General features: G+C 35.5%; 2 long non-coding RNA genes across 2 annotated transcripts in view; both read right to left on the reverse strand.

Annotated features, from left to right (window-relative positions):
* Positions 1-13,275, reverse strand: part of LOC134673918 (uncharacterized) — a 43,927-nt gene that overhangs the window by 17,581 nt on the left and 13,071 nt on the right. The gene's annotated exons all lie outside the window — the stretch shown is intronic.
* LOC134673811 (uncharacterized) lies at positions 7,269-8,391 on the reverse strand. Its single transcript, XR_010099512.1, has 2 exons — positions 7,923-8,391; positions 7,269-7,528 (listed from the first exon to the last, which is right to left on the reverse strand). It is a non-coding gene; the product is annotated as an uncharacterized LOC134673811 (long non-coding RNA).

Below are 13,275 nucleotides of genomic sequence, written 5' to 3' on the forward strand. Positions count from 1 at the left end.
GGTCGGTAAACTACAAACTCCATACATTTGATAAGTACAAGCGACAAAACCAACCGCAAATAAAAATGCATCCGTGGTAACAATAGAATTCGCAGGCGTCCATGGGCTACGGTGACTGCTTACTGTCAGGCGAGGTCGTCTGCTTATTTGCCACCGACGTGGTATTAAAAAAAACGCCGATATATGCCTCATATTTTAAAACAAAGTTATTGAATCTTTGGGCAGTCGGCAGCGCGCTTGTATCCACCCTGGAGTTGCAGGCGTCCAAAGGCTACGGTAACAACTTACCATCAGACGGACTGTATGCTTATTTGCCACCAATGTGGTATCATAAAAGAAAAAACCCTTTGCAGTTGGTAAACTATAAACTCCATACATTTGATAAGCACAAGCGACAAAACCAAACGCAAATAAAAATGCATCCGTGGTAACAATACAATTCGCAGGCGTTCATAGGCTACGATGACTGCTTACTATCAGGCGGGGACCGTCAGCTTGTTTACCACCGACATGGTTTAAAGAAAACGCCGATATATGCCTCATATTTTAAAACAAAGTTATTGAAACTTTGGACAGTCGGCAGCGCGCTTGTATCCACCCTGGAGTTGCAGGCGTCCAAAGGCTACGGTAACAACTTACCATCAGACGGACTGTATGCTTATTTGCCACCAATGTGGTATCATAAAAGAAAATCCCCTTTGCAGTTGGTAAACTATAAACTCCATACAATTGATAAGCACAAGCGACAAAACCAACCGCAAATAAAAGTGCATCCGTGTAAACTATAGAATTCGCAGGCGTTCATAGGCTACGATGACTGCTTACTATCAGGCGGGGACCGTCAGCTTGTTTACCACCGACATGGTTTAAAGAAAACGCTGATATATGTTCCCAAGGTCAAGGTCAATCCCCGTCAAGGTCAAGGTCACTCAAGGTCAAGGTCAAGCCCCTCAAGGTCAAGGTCACTCAATGTCAAGGTCAAGGTCACTCAAGGTCAAGGTCACTCAAGGTCAAGGTCACTCCCCCTCCCCTCCCCCTCCCCCCCACCCCCGCGGGGAACCTCCCCCTCCCCCTCCCCTCCCCCCCACCCCGCGGGGGGGACTTGAATACCTACACTGAGGCAGATCTCTCATATTTACCCTACTGACGCATAGTTCACGTTTGGCGATTTGTCCTCTTCGTTATGTTTGTTAAGCAAGTTTAGTTTTTAAGCCACATTTCTGTCAAGCTCGAGTTCTGATGATGGGATCCATAAGGAATCGAGGGAACTCCTCAAATCTTAAAGGCATACGTATAGAATTTTTTGTATTTTCATCATAAAATCAAGCATTTACATTAAAATCTGTTGCATTTGATGAAGTGGAACTGCTGATGATTATTTATTTATTATATAAAAAATGAGTTTGTGGTGAAATGACAAAATACGTCCCCATTCTTTATTCATGTTCTCCAATCTCCAACATATAACGAAACCAGTAATTAATTATCAATTTTTTTGAAAAAAGTTTTTTCAATTTGCAATACTTTGGTTTGGTCAATTTGCAGTACTTTGAAGGCCATTTTCTCCTAACAGGTTGAGTTTGGGCAGCTAAAAAAAATACGTATCCGTTATTTTAGACTACTCTATAACATATATCAAAATAAATCAAATCGGAGTCGGACAGTTGGGTACCCTTCCTTGTTAGATCACCACACTTAGACAACGCGTTAAATATTTATAAAGTGATAAGAGTTACCCCCTTATTCATAAACGTTTACTAAAGGTGACAAGCCGATAATAATCGTTTGTCCCTTTGCGACGTATTGGTAGGATGGAAAGGAACAAACGATTATTATTGGCTTGCCGACTTTAGTAAACGTTTATGAATAAGGGGGTTTTAATCCTTGGTTAAACCAGAGAGGATAGGTTAAACTAATAGTAAGAAAAGTCTGCAGAGAGTTTGACAGCACACGCAGTGCAAGTGTTATTTATACGTCATAAATACATAGAAATTTGTCGTTTATATAACACTTGCACTGCGTGTGCTATCAAAACCGTTGCAGACTTGTCTTGATCTAACACTAGAACAACTTGGATTTACTTCTAAAGCCATTATATGTTTTGCGGATAAATAAAACACTTAAAAGATTACATTTTTTTTCGTTTTCTACAAGATTATTAACATCAGTACTGTCATGTATAGAATTTCAGATTATAACAATGTATTTGATAGCACATAGGACTAAGTATTTACAGTATTTACTAATACATAGTACATTACGATACAAGTACGAAAAGAGTCCAAAGGGAGTGATTTTAATCAACACGAGCTGCGAATTACCTATTCGCACGTCTATCGTACAACGTTTTACAGTACATATATATGGCCCTTGAAACTTTTGACATACGCACGTAAAGTGCTATTTTACGCACTAGTGCGGGAAAATAGGACCATATGTACTGTAAAATATGTATATTTAAAAGACACGAACATTACACTTTGCACTTGTATTTCTTCCATAATAGGGCTTGAGTGACACTGCAACATCACCGCTTATGTGTGTGTATATAAGGAAAATATAAGAACTGAAACAAAGATACAAAATATTATATAATATACTCGTATGTACATGTAAATTTTAGCTTAATTAAATATATTAAATCTGTTAAGGTGCATGGGGGGCAATTTAGATTGCGGGGTAATTTAAACTAATCGAAATATCTTCCATGTTCTACATTATTAACTAGAGTGCCATAGTTATATATGTCCTGATAGCGAAAGAGATGTGTTGTGTGCGTTTTGTGTGACTCTGGTTAATAATGTAAAACATGGATGATATTTCGATTAGTTTAAATTACCCCGCAGTCTAAATTGGCCCTTGCACCTTATAGTATTTTTCACGCCACTGTTCGGAAATGTGGCAATAGATGGTCTAAAACCAAGCTGGAAAGTAGGCAATAGCTGTAGCACCTGAACTACCACTACTACAATGTTTCATTGTTATCATCATCTGTCATTGGTGACAGTTCGCTACAGCAATGAGTATAATTTAAAACATAAAAAACAATAAAAGGTCTTTTTTTGCGCAACTTTTTCCTTCAAAAATAAAATTAGGTTATTTATAGAACCAATTTCTTGTTAAAAAAAAAAGAAATGTCAAAACCATTCGCTTCATTTTTTTTTAACAATTATCCATTCAGTTCACGCTTAAGGCGTTTTTTACTTTTATAGCTGTTTGTGGTTTTTTTTAGCAAAAACGCTTCTAATTTTAGAGTCGGTTTGAAGCAAATAACAGAAAAACGCCTTAAAAGTGGTAAAAAAGGGGATTCTTTGGCGGGAATTTAAAAAAAGTAGACGGAAAATTTTCGCTCCAACTTTTAAAAATTGTTATTTATTAGTTTAAAGTAGTTTAAACTGACTTAACTTGTATATATTTAATGTTAAAAGTAGTAAATAATTATAGATAGTGTTTTAACAATGGGAGATAACGAGGGGGGCGGGGAAAACCCGCCCACCCTCAAGCGCTCCAAAACCGACGGCCAAGGCGGCACGGACGATGGCGGCGGGGGTGAGCAAACTAATAGTGCTTATTTACCGTACTTTAAACCGGACTACAAAAGACTATACCCTGAGAACTCGGGAAAACTAGAGTTTAAAGTTTTTGTAGAGCATGTGGACGCAAAGGACAGATTGGGAAATAAAAGTCCAATATTTCTCAACCACATATTCACAAATGGCATAAAAGGTGTAACAGCTATACAGCGCGTAAACGCTAACAAAATTGCAGTCGTTTTCAAGCAATATAATAATGCAAACAACTTTCTAAGCAACACTGCATTTTTGACCAAAAACAACATGAAGGCGTACATACCGGCGACCCAAATCGAAAAAACTGGGATAATTCGATTCGTGCCAGTCAATATCTCGAACAAGGATTTATACACAAAGTTGAGCTCTATTTATGAGATCATAGCGGTCCGCCGCTTCACGAAAAAAATCGGACAGGATCGTGTTCCCTTACAGACGGTGAGCATTACATTCTTGTCGCATGTACTACCGGACAATGTACAGTACGATTTATTCTCGTACCGAGTATTTGAATATGTGCCTCCACTACTGCAGTGTTTCAAATGCTTTAAATTTAATCATGCAGCTAAAGTATGTAACGGAAAACAGCGTTGCTCCATTTGCTCGGGCGACCACTTTTATAAGGACTGTGACAAACCGAATGACTTATGTTGTGCCAATTGTAGCGGCCCCCACTTGGCAATTTCAAAAGCTTGTCCTGTAAAACTTAAAAAAATAATGGAAAAGAAGACAAACATCACATATGCTTCTAAGGCTGACACGAGAAAAGTCGAGTTTCCGGCGTTACCTGACAAAAGCAAAACTGTAAGACCTGAAAAAACACCAAAAACACAATCGCAAAAACCTGTTCCTTCTACATCAGCAGAAATCCCGAAATTTGACATTAAAAAAGAATTGTTACAGAATACAGATTTAATGAATGCACTGGTTAGCACTCTCATAGAATTAGCCAACAAGACCGATTCCAACCCAATCACTAATAGTTCTATTAAAGATATGCTTATTAAAAACATTAAATAATGGATCCTACACACATTCGTATTGCTCAATTCAATATTCAATCTGTTTCAAATAAAAAACCGTTGCTAATTAATTTTCTAAAACTTACTAATATTGATGTTTGTCTTCTTAATGAAACCTGGTTAAAACCAACTACTGCTTTTAGAATACCTAATTATAATATTTACTGCAAATATAGTAAAAATGGACATGGCGGAGTTGCTATACTTGTTAAAAATATATACAAACATACTTTTATACAAACTAACTTTTATGAAAGTATTCAAAATGTAGCGATCTCAATTGTGACTGACCGAGGGCCTTTATCAGTTTTATGTGTGTACTGTCCTCCAAACCGTCCACACATAAGACTAAATAGACTTAAAAATATAATTGAAAAATTACCAACACCTATAATAATATCAGGAGATTTCAATGCACATCATACAGCGTTTGGTTGCGCTACTAACCAATCCCGAGGTAACACACTGTTCGATATTATAAGTGACTTAGACTTATGTATCTTAAATGACGGAAACCCAACTACAGTTACTTACCCTAATCGAAATCCTTCAGTGATCGATGTTAGCTTCTGCAGTGCAAGCATAGCACCTCTGTGCGAGTGGCAAGTCCACGACGACCCTATGGGCAGTTATCACTACCCTACTATAGTTAGTATATTGACCTCTCTTGAAAAATATCAAATAAGTGACCCTATAGATAAATTTATATATACTAAAGCTGACTGGAGTAAATATAAAGAGCTTTCAGAAGAGGTATTTTCGGATTTTCCTTTAAATGAGAATGATCCTATACAATTATATGACAAATTTACTTCTGAACTCCACCTATTAAAAATACAATGTATCCCAAAACTTACTAAAAATACAAACTTTATTAGCAGACCGCCGGTTCCTTGGTGGAATAAAAAATGTGAGGATAGTGTCATTAAAGCCTACAAGGCATTAAAATATTACAGGGCGAATCCATCCATAGAAAATTATATTACGTACAAGAGACTTGTTGCTCTTAAAAAACGCACAATAGCAGAGGAAAGAACTAGTAGTTGGCGTAGTTTTTGTGCTTCTTTAAATCGATGTACACCTATTGGGTTAATATGGAACAATATTAAACGTTTTAAGGGATTAAAATCTAAGCAGATAATTAAAAATGATGAATTTATAGAACCATTTATAACTAAACTAACCCAAGGTTGTAGTAACGATCCTAGCTCTATAGAAAGTTTATTTGAAAGTAACAATGATAATAATGAGTCTAAGTACCTTATTGAACCTTTTACTTGGGAGGAATTCATTGTAAGTCTGCAATCTAGGAAAAATACTACCCCAGGCTTAGATGATATACCATACCTACTTTTAAAGAAGCTGCATGTTAATGGTCAAAAAGTTTTGCTAAGAATTATGAATTTACTTTGGATACATGGCAAAATACCTCAATCTTGGAAAACACAATGTGTAGTACCTATTTTGAAACCAGATAAACCTCCTAGTGAGGCCAATTCTTATAGACCAATTTCTCTATCATCATGTATTGGTAAGGTTTTTGAGAATATGATAAAGACTAGACTTGATTGGTATGTTGAGGCAAACAACATATTGCCTCCATTTCAAAACGGCTTTCGACGAGGTAGAAGCTGTTCTGACAGCTTCATATCTCTTGTTTCTGATTTAAAATTAGCTAAATATAACAAGTCACATGCTGTTTGTATATTTTTAGATGTACAAGGAGCATTTGACAATGTTGATCCTACAATACTAGTAAAAGTTCTATCTAATATTAATATCCCTGGGAAATTATGCAAATGGATATTTAATTTCTTAGATGATAGAGAGCTATATGTAAAATTTAATAACATATTACATGGACCACAACAAGTTTCCAAAGGCACAATGCAAGGAGCAACGCTGTCTCCTTTACTGTATAATTTGTACACTAGCGAGATAAACTCATTTGTAAATAGTTCTAATGTTAGTATACTGCAATTTGCAGATGATCTTGTAATATATTCTATTAATTCTAATCTAGATGTAGCTAAAGCTCACATTAACAATGCACTTAATGAACTTCATGTTTATTACAATAATTATTTACACTTAAAGATAAATCCTGACAAAAGCAAGTTATTAATATTGAGCAAAGACACAACAAATGTAAATATAGTATATAATAATGAGATTATTAGAGAAGTTCCTTCTCATAAGTTTCTAGGCGTAGTAATAGATAATCATTTAAATTTTGAGCTACATGCTAAGCACATAATTTGTAATTCTGTTAAAGGTTTAAATATTATGAGATGTCTTGCCGGTATATCTTGGGGTGCCGACCCTAAAGTACTGTCCTTACTATACAAAACCCTAGTCAGAAGTCACTTTGATTATAGTTTTCTTGTACATATGAATACTGATCACACACATAAGTTACAAATAATTCAAAATAAGGCAATGCGAATAATATCGGGGGCAATGTGTTCAACCCCAATAAGAGCAATGGAAGTAGAGACAAAAACAATGCCTTTACCTGTCAGATGGGTGTTGTTAGCTTACAGATATTTAATTAAGATATATGCTAAAAATAATCAAAGTATAATAAGAAGAATAAAGGGTCATCCCAGAATTCCTAAGTTAACAGCATTACTCTTACAGGTGGAAGCTAAGTTTAGTAATATATATAAAAATGAAATTTGGCCATGTTATGACGATAGCTTTAATAGTAAACTTTTAAACATTACAGTATGCACAAAATCTATCAATAATAATACTGATTTTCTACATTTCTTGTCACAAATTCCCAATTATTACAAATTATACACAGATGGTAGTAAAGCAGAGTCCCATGTTCGAAGTGCAGTGTATGATCCTCAGACTAAATTTGTACAAAGCTTTAGGTTGCATGATTTATGTTCCATATTTACGGCTGAAGCATATGCTGTATTTGAAGCCCTGAAAGTTATATTAAGAATGTCAGAATATAAGCATTTCTTTATTTTCACTGATTCACTTAGTTTAATTTATGGATTACAGAATAATCAATTGCATTATAAAGATAATTTTATATTGTACCAAATTAAAAAGTTGTTATTACAACTGAAAAATAATAATGTAAATATTAATTTTATGTGGATTCCATCCCATACTGGTATAGCAGGGAATGAAGTTGCAGACAAAGCTGCTTATTTAGGTATCAACGAATTAGATGTAAGATGTAGTACTAGAATTCCACTAACTGATTGTCAAGCTTCTGTTAAGACTGTTGTGGCTAAGATGTGGATAGATTTAGGGACCAAAGATAGAGAGACAAAAGGAAGATGGTACGCTAGTATTCAAACCGACTTACCTGGAAAGCCTTGGTATGAGAAGATAAAGATTGGAAGTCGTAGCTTTATTACCACCATCAATAGATTGAGGTTTGGTCACAACTGTGCACCAGCGCACTTAGCCAGATTTTCGATTATAGCCGATGGTATATGTCCTCACTGCCAGAATGGTAGCGTTGCAGATGTTGAACACCTTATATTTAAATGCCAAGTGTTTGCGTTTGAAAGACTCATCCTTGCAAGTGAATTAAGTGAAGTGTTTGATAATAATGTCCCCCGCCGCCTCACCGATATTCTTAAAAATGTTGACAGTTACGTTCCATTATACAAGTATATAAAAACAACAGTGTTGAAGATATAAAGTGAAGTGTGTTGTAATAAAATTATTAGTGCATTCTTTGCCATTTAACTCTTTAAATGAAGTGTTCTAACAATAGCAAAATAAAGACTTGGCTTAAAGGACTCGCATCCAGGCCATAATTGTTAAAAAAAAAAAAAAAGTGGTAAAAAAAGTAAAAAAGGCGGGATCTGAAAATACTGAATTGGATAGTGTAAATTGTGTTTGACTAAAAAATATAAGAAACGCGCTCGCTATAAAAATGAGTTCTTCTAGTGAAGAAAATGATATTCTTACGCTGACGCCTACTGAAATTCAAGAGACAGTACAGGCAGTGGCTAGTAATTTGCTGCCAGAGAAATCGCGGGCTAGTACTTATAGTTATGCAAATGTTTTCTTATTTCCTTGCAGTAGTCGTGAAAAGCACTATGTAATGCCTCGGCCGGAAACGCTAAAGATGGACTCGTATTATTCGAGGGCCTCCACTAACGTGTCGGCCCTCGAACTCACTCGTCCATCTTTTGGCGGTTTTCCATCCTCTCCTACAATGTACTATTCTAACTCGATAGTTACGCCTACAGGTGTCAGTTCAATACAATTTTGCGAGTTCCGGCCGCCATTTTGTTTTCGATTGAGCTGTCAAACTCAAGCGTCCATTAACACGCGCGGCGAAAAACTTTCATATTTCATGTCATATTGACTTAGCTAGCGGAAACAATACAAAACATGAAAAAAAAAACGTTATTTTGAACGCTGGCATTCTGTGGATTGGATTTTTTCGCTTGACTTGCTTGGAATTGGAATTAAATCTTTTTTAGGGTTCTGTGCCCAAAGGGTAAAACGGGACCCTATTACTAAGACTCCGCTGTCCGTCCGTCTGTTCGCCTGTCACCAGGTTGTATCTCACGAACCGTGATTAGCTAGACAGTTGAAATTTTCACAGATGATGTATTTCTGTTACCGCTATAACAAGAAATACTAAAAAGTACGGAACCCTCGGCGGGCGGGTCCGACTCGCATTGTCCGGTTTTTTTGAATTATAAACTAACCTCTGCATGCGACTTTGTACAAAAGCAACAATCCTAACTGTACATCGGTGGACCTTATTACAAAAGCCATAAGGTCCACCGATGTACAGTTGACAGTGTGGGCGATGGTACGCATATAAATAAATAAATAAATATTATAGGACATTCTTACACAGATTGACTAAGTCCCACAGTAAGCTCAAGAAGGCTTGTGTTGTGGGTACTCAGACAACGATATATATAATATACAAATACTTAAATACATAGAAAACACCCATGACTCAGGAATAAATACCTCCTAATAGGATATAAATGCCCCCTGCTTGTAGTTGGTAGGGGGCTGCCCCCTGTTAAGTGGTAATTATACAGGATGTTACTGACCATCGGGCTTTAAATCCAGGGCTCGATTCTACTCGCTAATCTGAGCTGCTTTTATTATGGCACCAACCAACCCCGAAACCCCGATTTTTTTTTTTGCTTTTTCATACATTTTGGCTTATCAGATGTCGACGTTTTTTATGGAAAAACCAAAAATTTTTCCCTGTGTTTAGGGTTGGACCCATAGTAAAAGTAGCTCAGTTTAGCGAGTAAAATCAAGCCCTATGGTCAGTGTAACACACCATGTAAATGTATTAACTGCTCCCTGTGTGGTAGTTATATTATATAACTTACCACGTTTTTTAAATACAATCGTTCCTTAGGAACTCTGCACGGGGGCTTCTTCGGAGCATCCTGCCGGCACTCCTCGCGTACACTCAGTTGAGGAACCTATACAATTGTAAATACTTTTAATAACAAAAAATACTTTGCGAATATAATAATATCTATCAAAGATAAAACGAACGAACTGAAATAATAGTCTATGCAACTGATACACGAGTGTGGTTTTGAGGTAAGTCAAAAACTTCATAGGTACCTACGAGTAGGTATACAGGGTGGCTAAAAAATAACTGCATTCCCGTTGCCAGGGAGGTTTTGGGATTATACTGAGCAACTTTTACTATGGGACCAAACCAGAAATACGAAAAAAAATTGTGGGTTTATGCATTTTGGCTGGTCCATTTTCTATGGGAGAGTAATTATTTTTAAGTCGGGGTTGAAAATGAAAATGAAAGGTTATTGGTAACAATGGTTACAAGTCTGTTTAGTTAACTAGTACATATAGTATATATTTTTCACCTACATACACAAACATGGTAAGGTAGGGTTTTTTAGACAGACATATTTACAATTTAGAAATTCATTACGTATACATTTACTAGCTGTTGCCCGCGACTTCGTCCGCGTGGAATCTTATCTTCAACATTTTACATCTTAGTACCTATAATTTTCATATGCAAGTTGTATGAAGTTTTAAGTCAAGTGGATTTTGATGTTGGTTGCTGAAATTACTTTTTTGTATTCTCATAATAGGTACCTATGCCTTTATACAAAGATTCAAGTTCGGCACTCACAAAATATCTGATCTCCATACAAACTTTCAACCCCTTTCTCACCACCTTGGGGGATGATTTAAAAAAATGCTTGAATTAGTTTACATGTTTTTTAATTTAATACCTTTTTTTTGCAAAAAGTTCAAGTTCCTAGCTTAAAATAAAATTAAACCCCAAGACGAACTTTCATCCCCTTTTTAACCCCCTTAGGGCTTGAATTTCCAAAAACGTTGCAATTACTTTTTTTGTAATCGGCTAATATGTCTTTCTAAGAAGTTTCAAAGCATTTGTAATGGATTCAAACTTTGAACCCCATTTTAACCCTGCTAGGGGATGCATTTTACAAATCGCTGAAATCACTTTTATTGTCATCTAATAATATCCCCAAATACAAAGATTCAAATCCCACGCTCGAAAAAATGTATGATATCCATACAAACTATCAACCCCGTTTTCACCACCATAGGGGATGAATTTTCAAAAACGCTGATATTAGTTTTCTTGCATCTTAATTTAAAACGTTACAAAGTTTCAAGTTCCTTGCTTAAAATAAAATTTGCACCCGCAGACGAACTTTCATCCCCTTTTTAGCCCCCTTAGGGGTGGAAATTCCAAAAACGTTGCAATTACTTTCTTTTTGTAATCGGCTATTATGCCTTTCTAAGAAGTTTCAAAACCATTTGTAATGGATCCAAACTTTCAACCCCTTTTTAACCATGTTAGGGGATGAAATTTACAAAACGCTGAAATTATTTTTCCTGTCTTCTAATAATATCCCTAAATACAAAGATTCAAGTCCCACACTCGAAAAAATGTTTGATATCCATACATACTTTCAACCCCTTTTTCACCACCTTAGGGGATGAATTTTCAAAAACGCTGAAATTAGTTTTCTTGTATTTTAATAATATATCTTTTAACGAAGTTTCCAATTCCTTGCTCAAAAGAAAACTTTAACCCCATACAAACTTTCATCCCCTTTTTGACCCTGTTAGGGGATGAAATTTACAAAACGCTGAAATTACTTTTATTGTCTTCTAATAATATCCCCAAATACAAAGATTCAAGTCCCGCGATCGAAAAATTTTTTGATATCCATACAAACTTTCAACCCCTTTTTCACCACCTTGAGGGATGAATTTTCTAAAACGCTGAAATTACTTTTCTTATATTTTAATAATATATCTTTTAACGAAGTTTCAAATTCCTAGCTCAAAAGAAAACTTTAACCCCATACAAACTTTCATCCCCTTTTTAACCCTGTTAGGGGATGAATTTTACAAAACGCTGAAATTACTTTTATTGTCTTCTAATAATATCCCCAAATACAAAGATTCAAGTCCCGCGCTCGAAATAATTTTTGATATCCATACAAACTTTCAACCCCTTTTTCACCACCTTGGGGGATGAATTTTCTAAAACGCTGAAATTAGTTTTCTTATTTTTGAATTTGATACGTTTTTACAAAGTTTCAAGTTCCTAGCTTAAAATAAAATTTGCACCCGAAGACGAACTTTCATCCCCTTTTTAACCCCCTTAGGGGTTGAATTTCCAAAAACGCTGCAACCACTTTTTTTTCTTATCGGCTATTATGCCTTTCTAAGAAGTTTCAAAGCATTTGTAATGGATTAAAATTTTCAACCCCTTTTTAACCCTGTTAGGGGATGAATTTTACAAAACGCTGAAATCACTTTTCCTGTCTTCTAATAATATCCCTAAATACAAAGATTCAAGTCCACCACTCGGAAAAAAATTTGATATCCATACAAACTTTCAACCCCTTTTTCACCACCTCAGGGGATGAATTTTCAAAAACGCTGAAATTAGTTTTCTTGTATTTTAATAATATATCTTTTTAAGAAGTTTCAAATTCTTAGCTTAAAAGAAAACTTTAACCCCATACTAACTTTCATCCCCTTTTTAACCCCCTTAGGGGCTGAATTTCTCAAAATCGCTTCTTATCTCTTGTACACTTTATAAATGCAATCTGATGTGCAAATTTCAACTTTCTGGCTTTTGTAGTTTCGGCTCTGCGTTGATGGATCAGTCAGTCAGTCAGTCAGTCAGTCAGTCAGTCAGGACACTTGCATTTATATATATAGATATAATTATATTACATTCATTTTAATATAAATATTTAAGATTCATTATTGTTTATGTATTACATTGTGTTGGTCACATAGTAAAAGTTGCTCAATATAATCCCAAAATTTCCCTGGCAACGGGAATGCACTTATTTTTTTGGCCACCGTGTATAAGTAATTACATTATAACTTTTTGTAATTGTAATACGTTAGATTGAATTGTTAGTTTTATTTTATAAAATTGTTGATGTTATTATTTTTGCTTTTGTGTAAATTCAATGTTGACGTGTAAAAGTGCCCTTGTGGCCTATTTGCTGAATAAATGTTGATGTTTGATGTTTGATGTTTTATGTAGGTTAGTTCAAATCTAGTGATGGTATTTGTTTCGTCCAATAATGCAGCAATAATGCAGTCGTAAAGGCAAAGCGTAATAAGTTGATGAGTTAATCAGTATTTGCTAGCACAGACTGTGCAAGTGTTATTTTAAATGA

Source organism: Cydia fagiglandana, chromosome 19, assembly GCF_963556715.1.
Source record: "Cydia fagiglandana chromosome 19, ilCydFagi1.1, whole genome shotgun sequence".
In the NCBI taxonomy this organism is placed as follows: Eukaryota; Metazoa; Arthropoda; class Insecta; order Lepidoptera; family Tortricidae; genus Cydia; species Cydia fagiglandana.